Here is a 27,074-nt window from a genome sequence, read left to right on the forward strand (position 1 = left end):
AAAATAAAATCCCCAAACTTGTTATGCTTGGCCGTCTCTAGTTTCCATAATAGTAAACAACATTTTATGGTCCGATCACCGTTTGCAGTCGATACTAAAACATTTTCATACCGACAAAAATAAACTTCAAATGATTTATCTTCTTCAGACCATAGCAGAAATTATCAATTGCATTTCATATTGAATCTTGTGAAAATACGGTATTAATATTGGCAAACGCATGATTTTTTCGAACTTACAAGTTAGTGCTTCCATGCGCTGTTGTTATTGTTGTTGTCTTTCATCTGTATGTTTCTGATGTTCAAATAATTTTTGTTGATATTGTTGTTCAATTTGCAGTTTTAATAATTGTTCCAATGTATTTTGAAAGGCGTCCATTTTTGTATGATGGGTAAAATACTGAATTTACGAAAATTAGCAAAACCTTGTTCAGGATTAACCAGGTTTTTGTCAATAACTTTGCAAATGAATGTTAACCATAGAGTTAAATTCGAAGCGAATATTTTTTCCTATAGAAGAAAAAATATATATATACATGCCGCAAGAAATATTCAATATTCCTTCAAAGAAAATGTCTTTTCATAGTCCAAAAAAATGTTGACCGAATGGGGTAAAAAAACGAAAACCAGAGTGCTTTTTTTTGTTAGCCAAAATAAAAAAAAGTTCACTTATTTAATGAGGCGAGAAAAAAAACATAAATAATTTGTATTTTTCTTTCTTTTGTATTTATAAGTGTGCCAAGATGTTGTGACAGTGCCAAGAAAAAGAAACGATATGAAAATATTCTTATTTTCCACAAATTTGCAATTCAAACTTTTATGTCCACGCACTTATTTTGTTTTTGTAAGTTCCTGTTTTCTCCTTTCCTCTGTGTTTTCTGAACACTTGCTGGTTTAATTCAGCTTTCCATTATGAGTTCTTTTGAATGCTGGGGATATTTTAAATGCGGATGACTTCGAAATCAGACGTCACCATTTATATAGCTCTGTTAAGAATTGCAAAGTAAAACAGAAGGCCAAAATAAAGCAACAACATGTATTGCAAAGCATTCAATAGGTGGGTTGTTCGTCGTAGCCGATGAACGATCTAGGATATCAACTGACACCTTATGGCTTAATCTTCCAGTATTTATTGAGATTGGAATAGTCTATTAGTAGGTAACATAGGTTAGTTCCGCCACAACAATAAATTTCATAATCTACCAAATTGTTATATATTTGTGAGTTTATATAAAAACATTTTGAAGATATATATATCCATTATAATATCGTCTTAATTGTTTCAAATAATAAGCTTGATTAAAGTATGTTTCAGGCTTCAGAGCATATATATATATATATATATATATATATATATATATATATATATATATATATATATGCTGGTTGGTTGCATCCCAATGACCAAAGAAAATATCAGTCCACAATCATAATTTTAAAATAGAATATTTTTTTTTTTTATTTCAGCGAGTATCTAGATTTCTAATTCCTTTCCGTCTTACACATGTTTCATGTTTTTTCAGATAGTTCTAAACATAAAAGCCGAGGGTTTGAATTATTTGAATTATTCAAACTAAAATTCTCATCTTGATGATGATGACAAGGATTATTACTACTACTAGGAAGTTATGTGCAGAACAGGAAACTTTGTTGGTATGGTCACATTAAAAGGATTGGGTTGGTAGATGTAGAGTAGTTGAAGTAACAGATTCTTGTCTTTAAATCTGAGCAGCGTTTTGTGATAATGGCAAGTATCGTTTGCACAAGAAGTGCCGAACACAAGAATTACGGTTAGCTTTGGCGAGGATAATTAGTTTGCGCTCAAGTGTAAGATAGGAGATGGATGAGACGTGGACACAAAGTTAATTTATATGTACGTTTAAAAAAAACAAACAAACAAAAAGAAACCAAAAAACAATTTAACGTTATGACATTAGAGTAAAGTTTGAAAATTTTTGTGATATTCTTCATCAAATAGACTTTATCGATTACAATTATCCGGTGGATATATGAATGTCACAATAGAAGTACCAGATAAAACATTTACGAGATAATAAAAAGAATTATTTATCAGGTATAGGTTTCTTTTTTATACCGGGATGGTGAAGCTATTTAAAAGTGTTGTTATCTTGGTGACACCATTAAAACACGATGTACAGCAGCAAAAGTTAGAAATGGATTAGCCTGGATACCCAGCGTTGCCCGGGTGTTTGTAGGTGTAAAAAAAAAAAAGTGTTAGTAGGCAGGCAGGCTCGAACCCGTGACGCAAAGGCGGAAAAGAAAGTGAAAGAAAACCTAACCTCTTACCGCTACTCTATGATGTGACCGGAAGTGTTAAGCGTTCAAATTAAATGTAGTCGATTAAAAAGATGATTTGCAGAAATGGCGTTGTTTTTTAAACCTTCCACAAAGGTCGTTTTTAATGTGGGGGAAAATCAGCTAGGCCAAAAAAGGGGGGGGGCACTCTAGCAGTATCCAAATAAATAGTAATTGTCTCAGTATGAAAGGTCTCCCCTACATTGACCAGGCCAGAAGGTCAGGCGGCTACGTTCCAATAGTTCTGCTTAATTATTATATACAAAAAAGCTAAACAAGCACACAAGAAGACGCTATGGCGGGAATTTTTTAAAACTCATTAAAAAAAAAAAAAAAAAGATAGAGACAATGTCCATTTGCAAATCTAAGATATTACGATCTGGGAAGTATAAGAAAACTTCTCCCAGAATCTAACCGACGTGAGAACCCCGACGCAAAAAGCCTTTCGTGGACATAAACAAACGCGCCCGCCCATTTTGCCTTTTATATATTAGACTAGCGGGGGTACCTGGCGTTGCTCGGGTGTTTGGAGGTATGTGAGTAAATCAAAACAAAATGAAAAATAAAGAACGTAATAATAAGCCTGTGTAGATATTATATAAAAAAATAAGCCTGTGTAGATATTATAAAAAAGACATAAGCCTGTGTAGATATTATATAAAAAAAATAAGCCTGTGTAGATATTATATAAAAAAATAAGCCTGTGTAGATATTATATAAAACAAATAAGCCTGTGTAGATATTATATAAAAAAATAAGCCTGTGTAGATATTATATCAAAAAAATAAGCCTGTGTAGATATTATAAAAACGAAATAAGCCTGTGTAGATATTATATAAAAAAAATAAGCCTGTGTAGATATTATATAAAAAAATAAGCCTGTGTAGATATTATATCAAAAAAATAAGCCTGTGTAAATATTATATTAAAAAAATAAGCCTGTGTAGATATTATATAAAAAAATAAGCCTGTGTAGATATTATAAAAAAGACATAAGCCTGTGTAGATATTATATAAAAACAATAAGCCTGTGTAGATATTATATAAAAAAATTAGCCTGTGAAGATATTATATAAAACAAATAAGCCTGTGTAGATATTATATAAAAAAATAAGCCTGTGTAGATATTATATCAAAAAAATAAGCCTGTGTAGATATTATAAAAAAGAAATAAGCCTGTGTAGATATTATATAAAAAAAATAAGCCTGTGTAGATATTATATAAAAAAATAAGCCTGTGTAGATATTATGAAAAAAAATAAGCCTGTGTAAATATTATATCAAAAAAATAAGCCTGTGTAGATATTATATAAAACAAATAAGCCTGTGTAGATATTATATAAAAAAATAAGCCTGTGTAGATATTATATAAAAACAAAATAAGCCTGTGTAGATATTATATAAAACAAATAAGCCTGTGTAGATATTATATCAAAAAAATAAGCCTGTGTAGATATTATATAAAACAAATAAGCCTGTGTAGATATTATATAAAACAAATAAGCCTGTGTAGATATTATGAAAAAAAATAAGCCTGTGTAAATATTATATCAAAAAAATAAGCCTGTGTAGATATTATATAAAACAAATAAGCCTGTGTAGATATTATATAAAAAAATAAGCCTGTGTAGATATTATATAAAAAAAAAATAAGCCTGTGTAGATATTATATAAAAAAATAAGCCTGTGTAGATATTATGAAAAAAAATAAGCCTGTGTAAATATTATATCAAAAAAATAAGCCTGTGTAGATATTATATAAAACAAATAAGCCTGTGTAGATATTATATAAAAAAATAAGCCTGTGTAGATATTATATAAAAACAAAATAAGCCTGTGTAGATATTATATAAAACAAATAAGCCTGTGTAGATATTATATAAAAAAATAAGCCTGTGTAGATATTATATCAAAAAAATAAGCCTGTGTAGATATTATATAAAACAAATAAGCCTGTGTAGATATTATATAAAACAAATAAGCCTGTGTAGATATTATGAAAAAAAATAAGCCTGTGTAAATATTATATCAAAAAAATAAGCCTGTGTAGATATTATATAAAACAAATAAGCCTGTGTAGATATTATATAAAAAAATAAGCCTGTGTAGATATTATATAAAAAAAAAATAAGCCTGTGTAGATATTATATAAAAAAATAAGCCTGTGTAGATATTATATAAAAAAATAAGCCTGTGTAGATATTATATTAAAAAAATAAGCCTGTGTAGATATTATGAAAAAAAATAAGCCTGTGTAAATATTATATTAAAAAATAAGCCTGTGTAGATATTATATAAAAAAAATAAGCCTGTGTAGATATTATATAAAACAAATAAGCCTGTGTAGATATTATATAAAAAAAATAAGCCTGTGTAGATATTATATAAAAAAAATAAGCCTGTGTAGATATTATATAAAACAAATAAGCCTGTGTAAATATTATATTAAAAAAATAAGCCTGTGTAGATATTATATCAAAAAAATAAGCCTGTGTAGATATTATATAAAAAAATAAGCCTGTGTAGATATTATATAAAAAAAATAAGCCTGTGTAGATATTATATAAAAAAAATAAGCCTGTGTAGATATTATATAAAAAAAATAAGCCTGTGTAGATATTATATAAAAAAAATAAGCCTGTGTAGATATTATATAAAAAAATAAGCCCGTGTAGATATTATATAAAAAAATAAGCCTGTGTAGATATTATATAAAAAAAATAAGCCTGTGTAGATATTATATAAAAAAATAAGCCTGTGTAGATATTATATCAAAAAAATAAGCCTGTGTAAATATTATATTAAAAAAATAAGCCTGTGTAGATATTATATAAAAAAAATAAGCCTGTGTAGATATTATATAAAAAAAATAAGCCTGTGTAGATATTATATAAAAAAAATAAGCCTGTGTAGATATTATATAAAAAAAATAAGCCTGTGTAGATATTATATAAAAAAAATAAGCCTGTGTAGATATTATATAAAAAAATAAGCCTGTGTAGATATTATATAAAAAAAAATAAGCCTGTGTAGATATATAAAAAAAATAAGCCTGTGTAGATATTATATAAAAAGAATAAGCCTGTGTAGATATTATATAAAAAAATAAGCCTGTATAGATATTATATAAAAAAAATAAGCCTGTGTAGATATTATATAAAAAAATAAGCCTGTGTAGATATTATATAAAAAAATAAGCCTGTGTAGATATTATATAAAAAAAATAAGCCTGTGTAAATATTATATTAAAAAAATAAGCCTGTGTAAATATTATATCAAAAAAATAAGCCTGTGTAAATATTATATCAAAAAAATAAGCCTGTGTAGATATTATATTAAAAAAATAAGCCTGTGTAGATATTATATAAAAAAAATAAGCCTGTGTAGATATTATATAAAAAAAATAAGCCTGTGTAGATATTATATAAAAAAAATAAGCCTGTGTAAATATTATATAAAAAAAATAAGCCTGTGTAGATATTATATAAAAAAAAAAAAGCTTGTGTAGATATTATACAAAAAAAAAAAAAAATATATAGCAAACATGATGGGAAAAAAAAACAGATCGAAAAAACGGAATAAATAACCCCGTTTCAATATTAAAAACTTTAAAAATCCCCCCAAAAAGATCTTTCGTGAAATCTAAAGATAACAACGCTGCTCCCTTACTGACTTGTCTATGATAGCGTCAATGAAATTGGGTCAGTTTTTTTATATTTCAACTAATTCCAACAGAACGTTTTTTGCGTATGCGTGTGTGGCTAAATTGTCATGAAGGAACGACTTTTTGCTACCCCTCCTTGTAGAAAAGTGCCCAGTTATGGGTGAAGGAATTAATGTTTTTAGCCAATTTTTTGATATTTGTCGTCCATAGGGTAGAGCTTCAAAGTGATACCGATCTCGTGAAAATTTGTCGCCTCTGTCGAAAGTTTTGTGAGACATATAAACACACACACACTTTGCCTTTTATATACAGGGTGTCCATAAAGTCCGTGTGCGCCTTCAAATATTTATAATTTTATTTGTGATTGCAATAGAAATAACATGTAAAAAGGATTTGATTTTGGAACAATTCATTTTAAAATTGCACCCGGACTTTATGGACACCCTGTATATAGAAGATGGAACAACTTCAGGTAAATTTTGCCATTATTAACCAGCATCATTACCATTGCTGATCAAGGGGAAGAGTCTATCAGACATATATAAGCAGCATATGATACAAAAGTGAAATCTAGCCAGTGAGAGTTGAAAACATGCGTTGCATAGAGAGAAATATGAGGTGACATATTTTTGCGTATCATCAACGGATGACCTTAGATCGGATGACCGCAGAGAAAGATTAAATTCGGGCAAAATAGGGAGATGTATAGAAAGCAGGAGACTTTGGTGGTGTGGTCACATTGAAAGATTGGATTAGAGTTTTGGGGTTAATAGATGTAGAACAGTTGAAGTAGTAAGGTCAGTTCACAAAGGAAGTGATAAGGATGGACTTGAGAGAAAGAGGGATAAATAAAGACCCGGCCAGAGATAGGTTAGTTTAGAAATCGATTACTAGAAGCTGTCCAATACATGCCAGCATGCAAAATAGAGGTTAAACTGAATATGATAATTACCCTCCCCCACCGTATAAAATGACAGGAAAAAAAACTTCTGCTATGCAAGCATTCATATTTATACAAATATTCATATAAAATATGTATAAAAATTCTAATATGGTGGAGTTTTAAAAAAAATGAAATAAGTGAACATCTTAAACTGGAAAGTTTAAAGAAATAAAAAGAAAAGTAAAATTCGATAAATCGGTATAGTAAGCAGAAATTAAAAAAAAAAGTCTCATAAATAGATTAAAAGGCAGGTGGTTGCTTGACTTGCTATTTTCTTTTTTTTTTTCAGTTTACCTAAATACTTGAAATGGATTAGTCTGGCAGTTTTTTTTAAAATTAAAACAATTTTTTTTACTTGTTAACTTTTGTGTGACGGGATGGAGATATATAAATAAATAAATACACATAGCTCTTTATTATGGAGTCAATAATTTTGTTTTATTAACGAATCGCCACTTTATAAAAGCCAAAAGCCATTCGAGGGTAAGAGTTAATGATGAAATGATCGCTAGCTGCAAAATAAAGAACCACACATTTCTTGAACTGACATTGTTGGAATCTAATTGCAAGAAGAAGTCCAGGGCGACTGGAAACAATGTCAAAATAAACAGAGAAGTGGTGTGGAGTTTTCATGGCGGGTGAAAAAAAAATCGGCAAAAATATAGTAATGGACGCCGTCTTGGTGGGGCACAAGCCTATAATACATTCCTCGGAAAAGGGAACTTTTAAAACAGGGATAAAAGAAGCAGGTGCTTGGGCACACCTAGCCCCCCCCCCTCCTTGCATGTCCCTGGCAGAGATTGGTGATATTGACGATAGGACAGATGGACTCATACGTTTGGAGATTTCGAATGGTTTTTATGTTTTTTCTAACTTGAAATAAAAACATTTCATAGACTTTGTCATAAAACGAATCATCTCCATTTCTTCTTGGAATTGTTCTCTTTCTTGACTTTTTTTTTACCATTATTTATTCTGAAAAGTTGAAGAGGCTATTTTTAAAGTTTCACCCATGAAAGCGGTAACGCACTCAAGGTCACCATTTAGTTGTTATTGTTGAAACAGAGTTGTTTGTTTTTTGGGGGTTTTTTTAAATATCGTTTCAAAGTTTCTTTTTTATTTTCTTTAACAATTTTAGTTACACCTCTTTTTGTTTCTATCCTTAAAACAGTCACACACACACACACACACACACACACACACACACACACACACACACACACACACAATTTAAAAAAGGTCGGTCGCAGTCTCTGTGTTTGACTTGCTCAATTGTCGAGCTGGCAATTCACTACAAATAGCAAAAAGCACATGAGTGAAGCAATAAGCATTTATCTCCCACCCCACCTCCACGGCAGGAAGATGTGACACAAGGGTCACAAAATAGGATTGAATAGTCAGCACAGCAAGAGTACTCTAACTTGCAAAAAAAAAAAAAAAAATCCCTGGAAAGCTCCATCGGCATTCCCCGGTAACGGTGCCTCAGGCGACTAGCAATAGACTACTTCTCAAAGAGAGAAGGCAAAGCCTGGGAGGGTAGATAGACTCCCTAGAACTGCACAATACCAGCAATATAACGCAGTCAACAGGGGAAAAGCTATTTAAAAAATAGCCTAAAGTTTTGAGACAGCCTGTGGCCCTGGCTGAAACCAGTGTAATAGTACTGTAGTGTTACTAATTTAGCAGATTTCCCACTAAACCTGGAGATTTCGTTTGGGATCTAGCTAGAAAAATTTGGATCTAGCACTTTTTTTTTTAAAGTAAAGTCTGAAGGTTTTGTTTGTCACGTGCAACTTTAGATTTGACTTAAACTCCTTTTTATATTCATTTCCTAGCTAGTCATCATATAAGACTATTTTTTTAAGTTATCTCCCAAACTCTAAAATAAATGTTATTTAATACTATTATATAAATGTCACTTTGTGTGTGTGTGTGTGTGTGTGTGTGTGTGTGTGTGTGTGTGTGTGTGTGTGTGTGAGAGTGAGACAGTTGCTTCCTGCTAGGTTACGAAACGGTTGAGCCTATCTTCTACAAATTTCACACAAAGCTAATTTATATGTTTGGTAGTTTTCTTAGATATGGTTTGTACCGAAATTCATTTGATAAGTATCGAAAATCGAAAAAATCTGATCTTAAAAATAGCTTTTATCTCTTATAGATAAAAAGAATAATTTTTACAGAGGAATATTTTACATTACACCGACAAAGGGAGATAATAAAATTGCAGCAAAACATTTCTTCTTAAAAAAAACAGTAAAAGAGTACGGAGGTCTGTAAGCATCTGCATCTTTATACACATGTATCAACAGAACAGATTAAAATTAATTCATCGTCTGTGTAGTTCATTATTAAAAAATTATTTGTTTTACAAAAGGTAAGTCTTATATTATTTTTTATCCATTTTTTTTATTGTACATTTTATTCATAAATTTCTGCATAAATGCTCTTCCATAGAAATTGACCCAGACTAAAGTAAACACAAGAAATGATGACGTCACTGATTAATGCGTACAATGATGATGTTCTGCACAACGGTTTGGAGATGCCTAAAATCCAAAAATAAGATGAATAAACTCCCAATGAATAAAATCCATGAAAATAATTGTTATATTTTTAGATTAAAAAAATTGAAATTGAATCGAAATTTCCTTAAATTCCTGCTATACTTTTCCCTAGAAATTAGTTTAATTCATTTTTGAATCAGCCTGTTCTTTGCTTTATTGAAGTTCAGTGAACCACCTGTAATTGCACAAAATGCCGGAGTCGGGTACATGCGCAATAGGTTGATCACCAACGAAAGAAAACAAAGTGTGTTTTATGTTTTCAGTGTAAAATGATATTTTAGTTGTTTTAATCTTTTGTAACGTCCACCCCCACCTAAAAAAAGAAGAAAGAGAAAGAGAAACGGAGTGAAAGAGAGAAAAGGGGAGACGGGCTGAAAGAGAGAAAAGGGGAGACGGGCTGAAAGAGAGAAAAGGAAGACGGGCTGACAGAGAGAAAGCAATGGACGAAGTAGAAGCTTATTGACACATGGATAAATGTTCTTGTACCATTATTTGGCCTTCTATGAGAATTCGGGTTTGTATTACTGTACACATAGATTCGAAAAAGTTGTCACAAAACAAATATATAACAAATAAATGTTATCAAAGGCAAGATAAGTTACTTTTCTACCAAACTAGATATATTTTTCGTGTTTTTATTCAATGTAACATGTTTATTCAGCTCGAAAACCATACAGTGTTTACCGATGTAATTGGAAAATTCAAGATGGCGTCTGACTCTCTTTAACACGGTTAGTTTGGGAAAAGGTGTTATTAAAAAAATCTGGATAAAATACTGTTAAAAACTCGCTCAATATATGTTACCGGTACATAGGTTGACATATATTCGGCGGGATTTTAACAGTATATTGTATAATTTTTTTTATTTATTACACCTTTTCCCAAACTTACCGTGTTAAAGAGAGAGAGTGAGGCGCCATCTTGAATTTTCCAATATATCGGTAAACACTGTATGTTTTTCGAGCTGAATAAACATGTTACATTGAATAAAAACACAAAAAATATATCCAGTTAGGTAGAAAAGTAACTTATCTTGCCTTTGATAACATTTATTTGTTATATATTTGTTTTGTGACAACTTTTTCGAATCTATGTGTACAGTAATACAAACCCGAGAATTCTTTAACTTAGCAAATAATCTAATTCCTATATAAATAGCGTAGAATAATGATAACAACAACAACAGCAACAGCAGCAGCAGCAACAGTACAAAAGCCTCCTGAGTGACTCATTGATAAAGAATAAGTTAACCGACTCTTATTTTATGCTTTTCTTTCTTACTCTTTAATGGAAAGGACAAGAACAGACTGCAAGTTTAATTCCGGTGGGTGGAGTGAATAACAAGGCGAGAGGGGGGGGGTACATCTTGAAAAATTTGCGAATTGGGAGTGAAATAAACTAAAATGGTCGCAGCAACAGCAGCAAGTTACTCTCACAGAAAGATAAACGTTATCTGCTTTTTATCCATAAATCGGTTTCTTTACTTTAAAAACGAAACACTCATATTGAAATACAACATTTACCGAATTTAGGGCAGGGTTTCCCAAAGTGGGCTCCACGCAGCCCCGTGTCTCCGTGAATGAGGCCAAGGGGCTCTGTAAGCCCTTTCTCAAAGAAGAGTAAATGCTTTATATGGAAACATTAAATGGCCGCAGATATTTAATTATTTATCTTCTTTTTTTTTTACTGGAAAGAGATATGAGGCATAACTACAAGAGTTTCAGGATGGTTTATGAAAAAGAAAATAAACAAATAAATTAACAAAAAATGCAACAATTTTTGATTAATCAAAAACAAAAATAGTTGTAAACAAAAATATAGTAAAATCACGAACAAGAACAACTAATGAACAAGTATTAGTCAAAATTTGAAATTAACGCTTTTCATATTTATTTTAGAAATTATCTTGTTAGTGATCAGTGAAAAACCTTTGCCCTGCTCAGGGGCTCTATGATGTCCTGAAATTTGGGGAAACCCTGGTTTAGGGTATAATTGGATTTACCTACAAGTGTTTAAATTAAGGCTTCTTAAACAGAAGACACCTCATCATATTTGGTTTAACGTCCGTTTTACATGCTGCCATGCGTTGGACGACTTTAAGGAACTGACTTTCAAGCTAACCTATCTCTGACCAGGTCTTTGTCCCCTTTTCTTTCAAGTCTATCAATTTCCTCCCATGTTTTTCTTGGTCTTCTCCTCTGAACTGACCTTGCTAACTCAACTGTTCTACATATACTAAGCCAAGAACTCTCATCCAATCTTTTTCTTGAAATAGAAAAATGTAGTTATCTCAAGCGCAAAAAAAAAAAAAAAGTGGCAGTATCAATCCAGCCAGAGAAGCTTTTCCAGGTGAAGAATCCAATCACAATCAGCATCTGATAGTGGTTTTCTCGTGTCAAGACGGAAAGTACTCACTAGAGAATTCAAAGATCAGTATATTTTATAAAGCGATTCCAACATCTGATTGGTTCGTTATCACACATGGTTATAAATGCAATCGTCCAAATCTTTGTTATCATATCCTCTTCATATGCCAAAAAGATTGCAACACTTCTAATGTGGACATACCATCGGTCTACTTTGCTGCACACATCTCTCTAAATTATCCAGATTAAATATTTTTTTGAGGTCATCACAACTGAACCTTTCTTTAAAACATTCCAGTTTTTTTTTTTTTTTTAGATGTATCTAAAGGCATTCCAGCAACTTTAAGATGCGTCTGAAGGCATTCCAGCAACTTTAAGATGCGGCGCAAGGCGGCCCAGCTCTAATCAGCTGCGTCGCAAGGCGACTCATTAGCTGCGTCACAAGGCAGCTCATCAGCTGCGTCGCAAGGCAGCTCAGCTCTCATACGCTGCATTGCAAGACAGCTCGGCTCTTATATGCTGCATCACAAGGCATTAGGTGTGTCACAAGGCAGCCCTGCTCTTATATGCTGTGTCACAAGGCAGCCCTGCTCTTATATGCTGTGTCACAAGACTGCCCAGCTTTTATCAGCTGTGTCACAAAACATTCAAACTTTTTTAAGATGTGTCAAAAGGCATTCCAGCGATTTTAAGATGCGTCACGAGTAATTCCAACTTTTATCAGCTGTGCCACAAGATATTCCAGCTTTTTTAAGCTGCACCACAAGACATGCCATTTTTTTTAACTGCATTATAAACCATTCCAGCTTTTTTAAGCTGCACCACAAGACATGCCAGTTTTTTTAACTGCATTATAAACCATTCCAGCTTTTTTAAGCTGCACCACAAGACATGCCAGTTTTTTTTAACTGCATTATAAGATATTCCAGCTTTTTTAAGCTGCACCACAAGACATGCCAGTTTTTTTTAACTGCATTATAAGATATTCCAGCTTTTTTAAGCTGCACCACAAGACATTTTTTTGAACTGCATTATAAACCATTCCAGCTTTTATCAGCTGTGTTACTAGACAATCCAGCTTTTACAATCTATATCAAAAGACATTCCAATTTTTATAATCTGTGTTAAGAGACATTCTCGATTTTATAATCTGCATCGCAAGACATTTCGGCTTTTTTAATGTGTGCCACAAGAATTTCAAGTTTTTATAATTTGCTGAAAGATTTGTTTTATTCCTGAAAAGTTTTTTTTTAGGTTATTATATGAAAAGTTTTTTAGGTTATTATATGAAATTATTTTTAGGTTATTATATGAAATTATTTTTAGGTTATTATATGAAATCTTTTTTTATTAGATTATTATATGAAAATTTTATAAGATTATTATATGAAATTTTTTATTAGATTATTATATGAATTTTTTTATTAGATTATACTATGAAAAATTTTTTTTAGGTTATTATTATATGAAATTTCTTTAGGTTATTATATGAAATTTTTTTTTAGGTTATTATTATATGAAATTTTTTTTATGTTATTATATGAAATTTTTTTTTAGGTTATTATATGAATTTTTTTTTATTAGATTATTATATGAAATTTTTTATTAGATTATACTATGAAAAATTTTTTTTAGGTTATTATTATATGAAATTTCTTTAGGTTATTATATGAATTTTTTTTTAGGTTATTATATGAAATTTTTTTTTAGGTTATTATTATATGAAATTTTTTTTATGTTATTATATGAAATTTTTTTTTAGGTTATTATATGAATTTTTTTTTATTAGATTATTATATGAAATTTTTTTTATTAGATTATTATATGAAATTTTTTTTATTAGATTATTATATGAAATTTTTTTTATTAGATTATTATATGAAATTTTTTTTATTAGATTATTATATGAAATTTTTTTTTAGGTTATTATATGAAATTTTTTTTAGGCTATTATATGAATTTTTTTTTTAGGTTATATGAAATTTTTTTTAGGTTATTATATTAAATTTTCAAAATTTATGTTTAATTATTATTCATTATACTGACTTATTTGGAAAACTTTTAGCAAATCTCAAAGGTTTTCACAACTGATTTCGAATGATTTTTGTATTACAATTTTTTTAATTGTATTTTATTATTTTTTACTAGCAAAAAGGTTAAAACCACTCGAGGATAAGGTTAATAAAAATTTTTTTTAATATATATACATATGAGTCACAACTTACCAAGGCCAAAATCCAATCAAGAATAAGAGTTAATAAGATCTTCAGTTAGATGATGAACAATATGATGAGAGGATTGAAAAGATGGATGGAATCGACAAAAGTTGACTATTTAAGAGGATGACTCAATTATTTGTTGATATCGAACTTAAAGAAAACCATATTGTAGCCTACAGGGAAGTAGTCTTGTGGATGGAGTAACAGTTTAATAATGATCGATACTATGAAATTAAAATCTCCACCCAATCAAAGAAGCCAACCAAAATGACAGCAATTCTTCCTCCTATTCCATAAATTCGAAAATGTCTTATTTCATTGCGTCAAGTCTCATTTAGATCTAAGATTTTTATTCCAGCATTTTTTCCTCAAAATAGCGCTATCATTTAAGCATTTATGGAATCTGTTTCTGACACGCCTGAAGTTATGGGTAATGTTAAAAAAATTTTTTCAGGTCTTGATTTGTGTTAAAACAAATATGAAGTCTGAGAATAATCTCAATAGGTTCTGTTACATCTGGAGACATGTGGTTGTTCCTGTCTGATGGTTGTCTCTTAGAGGCAGGACACCCTGTGTAATGGTTAGACCTGTGAGTGGCATTCTAACTTGAAGAATCATGCATATACTAGTCAGCTTTTGCCGGCTCACTATCGCTTTGCAAATTTCATTACTTCCAAAATTGCTTCCCTACTGATTACAACGTGGTCGTCTTCAAATACGATACCAATGGATTGCTGTTATATTGCATCTTCACAAGTATTCGAACTTGGTTCATCCACGCAATCATTATCAATCCTCTCATAGTATTCTTCGCTTTTCAACTAAAAATCGTTCAATCTCATCAATCCTTATCCTCGAGCGGCTTCCAGTCTTGATAAATGATGATCCATCTATCATATAAAGGGCAAAATGGGCACGAGCATTTGCGTATGTCCACGAAAGGCTTTTTGCATCGGCTTCTCACGTCTATTAGATTCCGAGAGAAGTTTTCTTATACTTCCTAGATCATAATATCTCGCATTCGCAAACAGTTTCTTTCATTGTTTTTTTATAGAGTTTTAAAAAATTCCTGCTGTGACGTCGTTCGAGCCTGCCTGCCTACAACCTTTTTTTTTTTTTTTTTAATGCTCAAAAATCTCGTTCAAGATTCATTCATTTATGTGATAATTTTGGACGCTAAAAACAAACATGAAAAGGTAAAGTTCGTCTTGTTTACTGGTTCGTTCATTTAGTCATCTAATAATTTTGGACGGTAAAAACCGTTACCCCTCCCCCATAAAAGAAGAAACGAATAATACAATAAATGTAGATTATATATTTTGTCTTTAAGTATTATTGAAAGTATTCTATTTGGTTACAGTGTAATTTAGCTAAATATAGGTCAGTAAAACCTGATATGATGTAAAGAAATTTGCGATGTAATTGTTTTAATGTAACAATCTATAAATCCCCACCCTGCCAAAAAATAAACACGCCAAAAACAAATGAAGGTTTTGTATTTGATTAAAAAAAAAAACAAAAGACAAAGAAAAAGCCCACAAAAGGAAGACAAAACAAAACAAAAAAACAAAAAAAACAAAGGTAATGGTTTTAATCAGAAATCAAGTTTTATAAACGAAAAAAAAAAAAAAGGAAGCAAAACACGTAAACGAAAATTTCTAAATAATTAACCCCATCTGACACCCTCCCAGCCAGATGCAAGAAAAAATATATAAGGAAACGAAAAATACAAGAAAATGTGTAGCATATTGTATGTAGTGCTAATTATTTTTTAATGTTTTCTAGTTGATTAAAATGTAATTGAGGTAAATATAGGACGCTATAACCGGATATGATGCATAGAAAGCTGCGACGTAATAATTTTAGTTGTAACAATATGTAAATAACGGTAATACAAGTCATGGAAAAAGGCATGTGTAACTTTACAGTGATTAAATGATTTATAGCAATGCATGATGGTATGTGTAAGTTTAAATGAAATAAATGATGTATAACAATGTGTGGCGATTGAACTGCCGTAGTGAATTAGGTCTGCAGTGTTCGTTTTTTTTTTTTTTTTTTTGTATGTCTGTGAATAATCCAGAATAATAGAATGGCATCGATGCAGCCAATGAAAATAGCCGGATTGTTATGGGGGAGAAATTAGTATTTTTGAATAACAAAGTGTACTGGTAGTTGTATGTGTATGAGTGTGCAATCCAGTTAATAGCGGTGTCAGGTCAATATAGTTATAATGATTATAGAAGTAGCCGGTCTTGTTTAGGATAGTGGGAGGACTTTTCAGAAGGGAAAATATAAGCTATTTCGTCTTTAGGTCTTGGCAATCGTGATGATGTCGCTCCTAGGAAATAAGATAAGATTTTATTATATCTAATAAATGTGTCTGTAATGGCGTTCATAAGTTACAGGAGATGGTGGGTAAAAGTTTAGACATAATAAATTCGGATGTGGCATCTCTCATTTCAAACCTATCGTAATTTTATCGAGAGGGGAATTTCTGCAATCAAATTATATAAGATTATATTGGACCCAATATATAGTAATGGTTTAAAAAGTTTTTAAAAAATGCTTTATGCGCCACCACCTGGAATTGAAACCAAAACGTTTAGCTGACGATTTACTTTTCCCTTTGATATTAATGCCTGAGCTATGAAGAGATCATACTTTTGCACCGATTTTCCCTGGCTAAAACCCAAATATAAAGTTTTAAATGGGCTCAAATACACTAAGTTTCATGTCTGTAGATCAAAAACTGACAAAGGAATTTGGTAGGCAATTTTTTTAAAACAAATATATATACGCATACATAAATATATATAGAAACATGTTTGTGTTTACTATAACCTTTTTTACACAAATATATGAAAGTCTAAATCATGTAGAATATCTGCATGAATATAATTACACGTAATAGTTAACTAAAGATGATCATCCCATGAGAAAACCGAAAAAACTAATAGGGAATTAATTACAATGAATGGTTAAAAGAATATTCAAATTAGCTAGATCTTTTGCAAGTGAATGCAATTCCACGACCCATATATAACGAAGTTGTATTTTCTTTTTAAATAAACAGAAAAAAAAGGTTCGCCTTTTTCCTTCTTGGCCTTTGGGCAAAGATTTTTTTTCTGTTATGAAAGTGTAGTATCTGTTCCGGTAGATACTGCAATCAATGTAATATGTAGGGGCAACCCCACATATCAGACCATTGCTCTTGAGAAATCTGTTTTGTTCAATGTTGGGGAAAACCTTCATACCAATTGTCACTATTCAGTTCCCTCTCGGGGGAGCTGGTCCCCCCTCCCCTCACTCTCCACATTAAAAAAAAGAACGTGCCTAATCGTGCCTAATTTTCTCAGTGGGGAAGCAAATAAATAACTAAATAAATAGAAAAAAGGTTTTTAATATGAATATCAATACAAAAAAAAAAAAAAAATACAGGAGTATATATATATATATATATATATATATATATATATATATATATATATGAACACATTTCAAGGTCGTGACACTATCGATGCTAATGTTTCAGGTTTTAACCAACTACCTGCCCAAAACATTAGCATTGCGTTACCATGTAAATTTGTTTATATTAATAAAAATATATCTTGCTCTTCTTTTATTGAGCACTCTTAATAACCTCATTCAATTCATGAGTTATCATTCTTGAATACTTTTAACTTGGAGTGTGTGTATATATATATATATATATATATAGGAACAAACTAAGTTATGTGGTCATCAACATTTTGTCTTTATTTCGAGACTTCCTCTGGAAATAAAGACGAAACGTTGATGAACACATAACTTGGTTGGTTCTTTTTTATTTCTCTATTTTGTAGGAATACTATTTCCATTATTCTCATCATATATTTATATATATACACACACACACACACACTTTCTCTCTCTTTCTATTCATAGGGAAAGTTAAAAATGTGATAAATGACAAATCTAATTTTGATGAGAGCTACATCATGAAATAAGGGCAGCAGGGTTACGCGTTTGTGATCATTCATCCACGAATACTCATCAAACAAAAATAGATCTTTTCATCTTTTTCCTCACAAGTGAAGAGGAAAAGACGGGTCATTTTGTTCTGGAATGACTAAGCAAGGAGTGGTACATAATAAAATAGTTTCCATTAACAAAAATGAATGAATGAAACCCCTTCATTATCTAAACGTGTGTGTGTGTGTGTGATGTTTAGATTATCTAACGCGCGCAGATCAGATGACTTTTTCACTAAATAAATCACTGTTTCGCACCACATTTTATGACGCAGCAAATTTGCATAAAAGAATGTAGGATCAGTTTTATTTTCAACACGCGAATCGAATAGACAAATGAACAAGAGTTTTAGACTAAGCATGAATTGCATCTTCTGCTTCCAGTGCGGATTACGAACCCACGTTACTTATTTTTCGCCATTCCCTCCAATCCAGGGCAAGTTGGTTGATGGCCGCCCAACTGTTGAGAGATGTCCAATCAAAAACATTTTCTCTCCACCTTCTCATTCGCTTTCCTATTTTGCCTTCTACCATACCTTCAAAACAGAACATTGACAGGCTAGTAACTGATCGTTTGACATGGCCAAAAAGTTTGAGGGGTATACTTTTGATTTTATCAAATAGAGGGGTAGGGAAGTAGTTTGAGGGTGGCTAAACATTTATAAAAGATACTATGTCTGTTGATGTCGTGGTGGTGGTGGTGGTGGTGGTGGTGGTGGTGGCGGCTGCGGGGTGAAGTGAATAACGATGCAGACTTAATGACCTGGGTGTGCCAATTTCAAATACGGTCGTTTCCAAAGCACGATTTTCACTTATGGATGTTGGCAACCTTTAACTAGCCCCACCAGGCTTTAGAAATGAATTCAAAACAAAATATACCAATTTTCAAGTCTGTGGATCAAAATTCATTGAGTATTTAGGTTGAGAATTGTCCTCACACACATTCTCACATTGTATATATCATTAATTATTAAAATTTGAGTTTTGATTTTAGATAAACAAGACATCAGATCAAATTTGGTAGTAATTTTGTTTTGATTTAGCTTATTCACATGATGTTGACGCATTTCAATGCTCAATTCTCTCAATTGTACATGCATAATACTTAATGGATTTTAAACAGAAACGATTCTTCATTAATCTATAAACAGCAATAAATTCGCAAAGCATCTGTAACTTATACAATTTGTTTTTTTGGGTTTTTTTTACATTCTTCTCTGACCGCTACCTTTAAACATAAATCTTTCATTTTATTTGATGCGATTGTGTTTTTGATTTGAATTGAATATTAATAGGAAATAAAATGATATTCACATGTTGGGACAAGTAGTGATGGGACGATTGTAATATTCCCCCCCCCCCAAAAAAAAATTTCTAAATGTTGAGTTGTTTTTGTTGGGGCTGAGAATCGGATTACCGCAGAAACGCATATAAAATGTGCACATATTTTCGCAAACGTAAAAATACACTAATGGATGTTAATCTATAGATTTTAGTTTGACTGGTTGTTTAAAATCAAGAAATATTGATCATTACATCCGTAATACAATCTGTGGGGAATCGAGTTTTAAACAAAAACAGAAATAAAAATGATAAAAAGAATCGTTTTGGGCATCGGAAAACAGTTATAACATTTTCCAATTCCGATACCCCCCAAAAGTTCCAATTTTTTCGATTACCAATTCCAATTACTCGTCCCAACGCTAGAGGCAAGAAATAAGCATGCATACACACATGAAGTTATCTCGTAATATTAATATAGAAGTTTAATCATGTAGAAACATCTGATAATTGTACACATTACATAAACGTGATGTTGCTAGTCTCAGTCTTTTCTATAAATACTATTATGTCAAATGGTCTTCGGAATTGTCCGATTTATTCTCTGCTTCCTTTGTTGCAGCTTGTTTGACTCGTTCGTCTAGTGATCTTTATCAATTTGCTGTTTTGATACCTTATTGTAATACGGCTTCCTATTCTAGTAACTTCTCTCCAAGAACTGCAGGTCCTGGATATGACCTTAAACTATATCCAGTGGTGAGGCCCCAGTTTGTGGGCTTTGGGGAGTGTGGAGCCACCCTTTAATTACCATTGCTCCCAGGTCCACTCTGACCCAGAGTGGTAGTACCTGTTAGGGTTCCAACTATGGGTTAAATAGAAACCGACGTGAAAACAACAAATATATTCTATTAAAAAAAATTTCTTCAAAATCTTTGGATTCGGCATTAAATAGCCCGAAAAGGGTTGATATGCCGTAAAACAAAAACAACCAACCAACCAACCAAGAACTGCAGGCTTGTGGAACTCTTTCTGTGGACTGTTTCTCCCCCCCCCCCTCCCACTTACACACACCTATAACGTTGTTTTTTTTTAGGGCTAAATACAATGTCCATCTTCTGTCTTTGCGATAATCGTCTTTTCTTGTTGTTAGCTTCATACATCAAGTAGCTTCAAGCTTTGTTTCCATTGAAAAAAAAAAAATGAATAAATTTGGTGAAGCAGTTATTTTATTTACCTCTTTTCTAAGAGACTAGTGGGAGGGTGGGTGGTGGTGGTGGGGGAGGGGCTTTGCCCGGGCGTAAAATACGCTTAAATATGATATTTTAATTTGTCCAGATTTCGTATAGATTATTATAGAATCATGATTTCAAAAGTAAAAAAAAAGTATCTGGGTGCCATCAGTTAGAATCGAAACCGAAATTGTAGCATTCAAAACTGGTGACGTTACCACTGTATCAACGTGACACGCATATGAACTGATTAAAAATTAAAAATAAACTAAGATGAATGAACAAAATATATAACTATTTTTTCAATTTTGACCCCTTTAAAACTATTTTAACAAGCTAAAGACCCATAAAAGAATGGCCCTTAAAAATCCAATCATTTGAGGCCCCTAGCTCCGCTCTGCAACTTAGTTTTGGAGGAGATAGAGTTTGAAAATATGGAGACAGACAAGCAGACAGATATATGTAGCCTTTTATATATGAGGTCAAGTATGCGTTTAATGAAAATGTTTCTGTGAAACAAACTGGACTCGAACTTAGCACATCAACGTTTCCAGTCAGTGTAGTTAACCACTGAGCCACAATCACAGTCCCAAACTTTTCAAAACATGTCTTCAGAGAGCGCTTTCTTTTATTTACCTCTTTTCCTAGTGGTTAGAAACAAGGTCAAGTGTTGATTTTATTAAAGTGTTTCTATGGAACTAACTGGATTCGAACCAGTTTATAGTCTTTGTTTAACCGATTGAAGCAGTTATATATTTATATACAAAATATATAGAGAATGGGAAAATTAAGACTATAAAACAGTGCAAATTTATAATCGTGGATGACAGACACTTTTTGCTAAGATCAAAGTGTAGTATCTGAATGAAATTGTTGTATATAGATATACTTATTTTCAATAAAAAAAATTTACCATTTGAGACCTTTCAAGTAAGATGGCTCCCTGAAGTAAATGTGGTATTATGGTGATTGATGAGTCTTGTTAAGAGTAGAATTGACATTTTTAGTTATCGTGACAAAGAATGACTGACAACATCCATTTTCCCACATTTTCAAATAGCCTTGAGCCTAATTTATTGTAAATGTAAATTTTTTATATTGCTTCAAGTTACTATTTCAAAGTGTAGTATCTGTTTTTGATGTGATAGTTCATCTTTTCTGTCCTAGGTCAGTGCAGTAGAAATTCGTCTAGACAGAGGCAATTTTAATTTTTGTTCTAATCCAGAGTGGTGCCCTCCTTGAGGGGAGCTGGATTTTCACCAAGTTAAAAAAAAAAAAATGACCTCGTATCTAACTCTGCCCTTGTGGGGAGGAGGTAAGTAAACTGAGTTGTCATTGTATTTTTTTTTTTAAATGAAACAGTAAAAAAAACTTTAATTTAAAAAAAAAAAACATTCATTTTTTTATTTTTTTTTTTTACAAAAATGTAAATAGTTTTTTGTTTTCTCAGAAGATATTAAAAAAAAAAACATGAAAGGTAAGAAATGTTTAAATTATGTTCTGATAATAAATTTCTTACCTCTGACAATATGACAGTTAAACAGCTCCATTTTTTTCTTTTTGTTTCCTTCAAGTATATGAGTTTGTCCTTCAAACAAAATGTAATCAGGGTGGGGCTTACAAGTTAAAGATATATTACAGACATTACGGACACACAAAAACCCATTACTATGCAAAGAGATAAAAAACAAAGATAAAATGTATCTACTTTATCTTTGAAGGTGACACAACAATATGATTTCAGTTTATATATATACTAGCAGTTCAGCCCGGTTTTGCTCGGGCCCTACGTACTGTTCATAACTTTATGTACATAGATATATTAAAAAGTTTGACACATGTTCAGGTAAACTAGATCTAAAATATTAAGTGTTTAAACCCAAAATTGGCAGAGGACTTTGGTAGAGTCTGCAAAGAAACTATAATAGTCTCCTCTTAACATGACTTTTGTTTTAAATTATAAAATAAAAAAAGCCAATTTGAAACAGTAAACAGACAGCCCTGTTTTCTTTTTTTTTTTTTTTTTTTTTGTTTGGAAAATTTTTGGAGAGGAAACAGTTTTAATGATTTTTAACTGATAAAGAGCGACTATAAAGGGAGGTAATTCGTTTCTGATTAATTAATGTTTGCGATGATGATGGCTTCTTTGTGACACTGGACGTACAGACAAATAAATTGATATTTAGATGATTGTAAAAAACATGAAAGGTTATATATGCAAATTTACTCTTTATGTGCAAAAAAAAAAAGGAAAAAAAGGAGGGCTTCATGTTAATAATTTATGATCATCATGAAAGGAAAGAGTGATTACATATGCAAATTTAATTTTTAAAAACAAAGGAGAGAAGATTGAATCTTAATAATAACTGATACTAAAAACGAAAAGAATTTATATTCACTTTTAATAGAGACAAAAGAAATATTCCTTCTTTTGTGACTAAGATAGGAATGAATCGACGCTTTATTTACAGATTTAGGAACAGTTTATTTCTACTTTTTTGAGTAAAATTTATTACACATTTTTTGTTCATATTACTTGTATTGAGCGAACTATTGTTCTCATCTTGAGTGTTATTTGTGCAACGTTTCAGTGAGATTGTCCTTAGGCAAAATTGGTTGTTGTTTGGAAAAGAAAAGAGAAAAATTACTGGCTCTATAGATGTTTTTGTATTCTGTGAATTAGTCTCTATTCTATGGTTTTAGTTTCGAATTTGTGAAAAAATTGGTTGACAAAGGGAAGGCAAATCTAATAAAAATTGATAGATTATCTCCCATCGCCAAAATTTAAGGAGGCAGCACATATGCTTAAAAACAAAAAAAAAAAGAAAAAAAAAAAAAAGAAGTTTCATGGAAACATGAAATTCACAAGTGGTCCCAAGTCGCATGTATATCCCCACTAAGGGAGATAATGACATTAGGTTTTAGCAGTCTTGCAGAAAGGTATCGATGTCCTCCTATATACAGCGCCTGGTATTCCTACATGGTCACCCATCTGATACTGACCAGGGCCAACTTTGCTTAACTTTAATGATCCAATGAGAACTGGTGTGTCAATGTGATTACATATGTGACAACAGTAGGAGATCAATTGTTACTGATATAAAAAATCAGCTTCTGAAACCAAATCCAACTGAAACTGATCAATCCCAAATAAGGAAGCCACAGCATACACACTAAGATATACTGCCATGACTGTGCTATTCCTCTGCAGAGTATGATTTTCCAGTCTGGGAGAGATCAATGCATGCTAACAAATTAGACTCAGTGTTGAACAACACCTACTGCTTGATCACTGGTTGTCTGAAGCTTACCAACTTGAACAAACTTTATCTCCTCACTGGCATTACCCATGCAGATACGAGATGAGAAGTTGTCAGCCAAGTAGAGATCATAAAATCGTCAGCAATCGGAACCAATGACACAACTGAAGTCAAAGAGAAGCTTCTCCAACCATGCCGAGCCCCTAACAACATCTCAGGAACAGATCAGACTACAATTGGTTGGTTGGTTGTTTTTGTTTTATGGCATATCAACCCTTTTCGGGTTATTTAATGCCGAATCCAAAGATTTTGAAGAAAATTTTTTTTAATAGAATACATTTGTTGTTTTCACGTCGGTTTCTATTTAACCCATAGTTGGGACCCTAACAGGTACTACCACTCCGGTTAGAGTGGACCTGGGAGCAATGGTAATTAAAGGGTGGCTCCACACTCCCCAAAGCCCACAAGCTGGGGCCTCACCACTGGATATAGTTTAAGGTCATATCCAGGACCCCCATTGAGGGACTTTTACCCTCTGCAGGGAGGGCAGTCGGCGTATTCTAATGCCCCACCGAGACTACAATTGGATAAGAATGCTAAAGAATGCTACCACTCCCTCTCCTCTCCGTGGCTCTCCCTCCTGGCTCAGAAGTGGACATTGAGTCCAGTGATAAGCTCAACCATCTGAGAATGGTAAAAAATTGCTATAGCTAGACTGGACTACAAAACTAACCCAATCATTTGCAAATGTCATTAAAAATGTTTAAATAAATACAATTTCATTGGTTTTTAAGTATTTTTTTCTATTCACATTGTGAATAAATAATTTTAAAAAATTGTATCTAATAAATAAATAAAATAAAATCAGTTGGATTCTTAAAATTGTATAGATAGTTTGGAAGTAAAAAAAAAAAAGCAATAACTGATTCTGCCTAGCCAATCAATTACGTAAATTAGAAGTCTGATTGAAAAAAAAAAAAAAAAATGAAATTTCAATAGATTTGATTGATTACATATTCTATCCGCCCATAGTTCTTACAGACTTTGAAGGTGCCAGTGTTGGCCTGTATAAAACGGTCTTGACATAAAAAGGATTACAAAACAAAGAATAATTTTTTTATCTATTTACTTTTAATAAACATAATATATTTTTAATATCCAAATTAAAAAGATATTTTTAATTGCTCCCTTTTACCTGCAAATCTGCCAATATACATCATTTTGAATAGTCTTTCTAGGGTACATAAATTTTTTTTTTAATTTTAGTTGATAATTAGTTTGGCTACACATGAAGATACATTCTAAAACCTGCTTTACAATTTACTGTTGATATTTGGTTGCAAATTTGTATCACCACAAAATGATCAATAGTTTTATTGTTGGGAATTAGTGCTGGGATAATTAATTGGAATCGGAATCAGGAAAATCGGAGCTTTTTGGAGTGCCGGAATCGGTATTAGAAAAATTTGAGCCTATGCCAAAACCAATTCCATTTAATTATCTTTTTTTTTATTTAATTTTGGTTTAAGAAACATCTTCCACTGCTTATAGTAATAATAAAATAAATATTTATTGATTTAAACATCCAGTAAGCCTAAAATCTCTAGATCATCCTCTCACAAGTGCGTTTTTACGTTTAAGAAAATATATGTACATTTCTGATGCGTTTTTACAGTAATCGGGACAAAATAACACGTTCGTAGTCAAATATTTAGAGATTTATAAAGAACCAGAATTGGAATCGCTAATTGAATCGAAATCATGAATTTAGTACGGAATCTGTAATTGTATTGGAATCAGAAAAAATATTGGAATCGTCCCATCACTTTTGGGAATCATTGCTTTTTTTTTTTTTTTTTTTTTTTTTTTTTTTTCAAATCAGAATCCAAACAATACAGAACAGTGATAAATTATTGATGGGACGATTCCAATATTTTTCCTGATTCTGAACATAAATTGCTGATTCCAATTCTTATAACTCTAAATATTTAACTATAGAATTGTTAACCCCCCCCCCCCGATTACCATAAAGACAAATGTGCAGATATTTTCTGAGGTTTAAAACACACTTTTTATAATGATCTTCAGATTTTAGTTTTACTAGTACTTTTAAAATCAATAAATATTTCTTATTTTATTATTACTACCAGCAGTGGAAGAATCTGCTTTAAAAAAAAAAAATTAAAAAAAAAAGACAATTAAAGAATCGTTTTTGGCATTGGAAAATAGGCACACATTTTTCTGATTTCAACTAATCATCCCAAGGATAAATTTTTATTCATTTATTTATTTTTTTATTACATTTTCACCCCAAACAAGGCACATTGTCACTTTGCTGTAGAGGGCTACTATCAGGGATATAGGCATCAGGGGTACTGTGAAGGGAGTTGGGCAGCAAGATGTCGGTTCACGTTGCACTTGAACTTCTGTATGTCAGTACAGTTGGGGAAGCAGGGACCCGGCAGAGAATTCCAAAGTCTAGCAGTCCTGGGGAAGAAACTACTGGAGTAGAAGGCTCTCTTACATCTAGGGATCTCTACTGTGAAGGGGTGGGATTTAGCTGCTTGTCGGGTTTGTCAGGGGTATTTAATTTACGTCGAGGGGGCACAAGTGCTTGCTGTTCGTCAGTACTTGAAGAAAAGGCAGAGGGATGCAACATTTTGTCGATGGGACAGAGGCTGAAGTTTAGATGACAGTTCACGACCTATTAGACTGGCGACTCTCTTTTGAACCTTGTCTAGGAACGAGAGACCAGTGGCAGATGCACCAGCCCAAATATAACAACAATACTCCATACATTGGCGAATGGTGGCTATAAAGAGGTATAGGATACTTTCAGGCGTTAGTATCTTTCTAGCACGGTAGAGAGAACCTACCTTCTTTGCAGCGGTCCTGGCGATACTCTCAATGTAATTGTTCCAACTCATATTTCCTGAGAGCGTTAGGCCGAGGAGTTTAAAGGATGTACTTTCAGATAAAGAGTCATTGGCCATTACTATTGATAAATACACAAAAATAAGAAAAAATATTCAAAGAGTTTTTACCTGATCATTCTGAAATTGGTAATTACCAACAAGACACTTACCTACAAAATAAAAATTAAAAAAAAAAAAATATCAGTTAGACTCAGTGTTGCACGGCACCTACTGTTTGATTACAAGATCTCAGAATTGAAAATTCCAAGCAGAAAATAATTTTTCCATAAAATAAAATAAAATAA

General features: G+C 31.8%; 1 protein-coding gene across 4 annotated transcripts in view; it reads right to left on the reverse strand.

Annotated features, from left to right (window-relative positions):
- Positions 1-27,074, reverse strand: part of LOC145254784 (uncharacterized) — a 371,478-nt gene that overhangs the window by 105,830 nt on the left and 238,574 nt on the right. Inside the window, exon 1 of one of the 4 annotated variants that reach the window (XM_080113570.1) lies at positions 22,114-25,852. The exons of the other annotated variants lie outside the window; for them this stretch is intronic. The gene's annotated coding sequence lies outside the window, so the exon portion shown is untranslated. Of the gene's footprint in view, positions 1-22,113; positions 25,853-27,074 lie in introns of those variants that run through there. 4 annotated transcript variants of the gene reach the window in all.

This window comes from Euprymna scolopes, chromosome 30 (genome assembly GCF_053919585.1).
Source record: "Euprymna scolopes isolate OS-2025 chromosome 30, ASM5391958v1, whole genome shotgun sequence".
In the NCBI taxonomy this organism is placed as follows: domain Eukaryota; kingdom Metazoa; phylum Mollusca; class Cephalopoda; order Sepiida; family Sepiolidae; genus Euprymna; species Euprymna scolopes.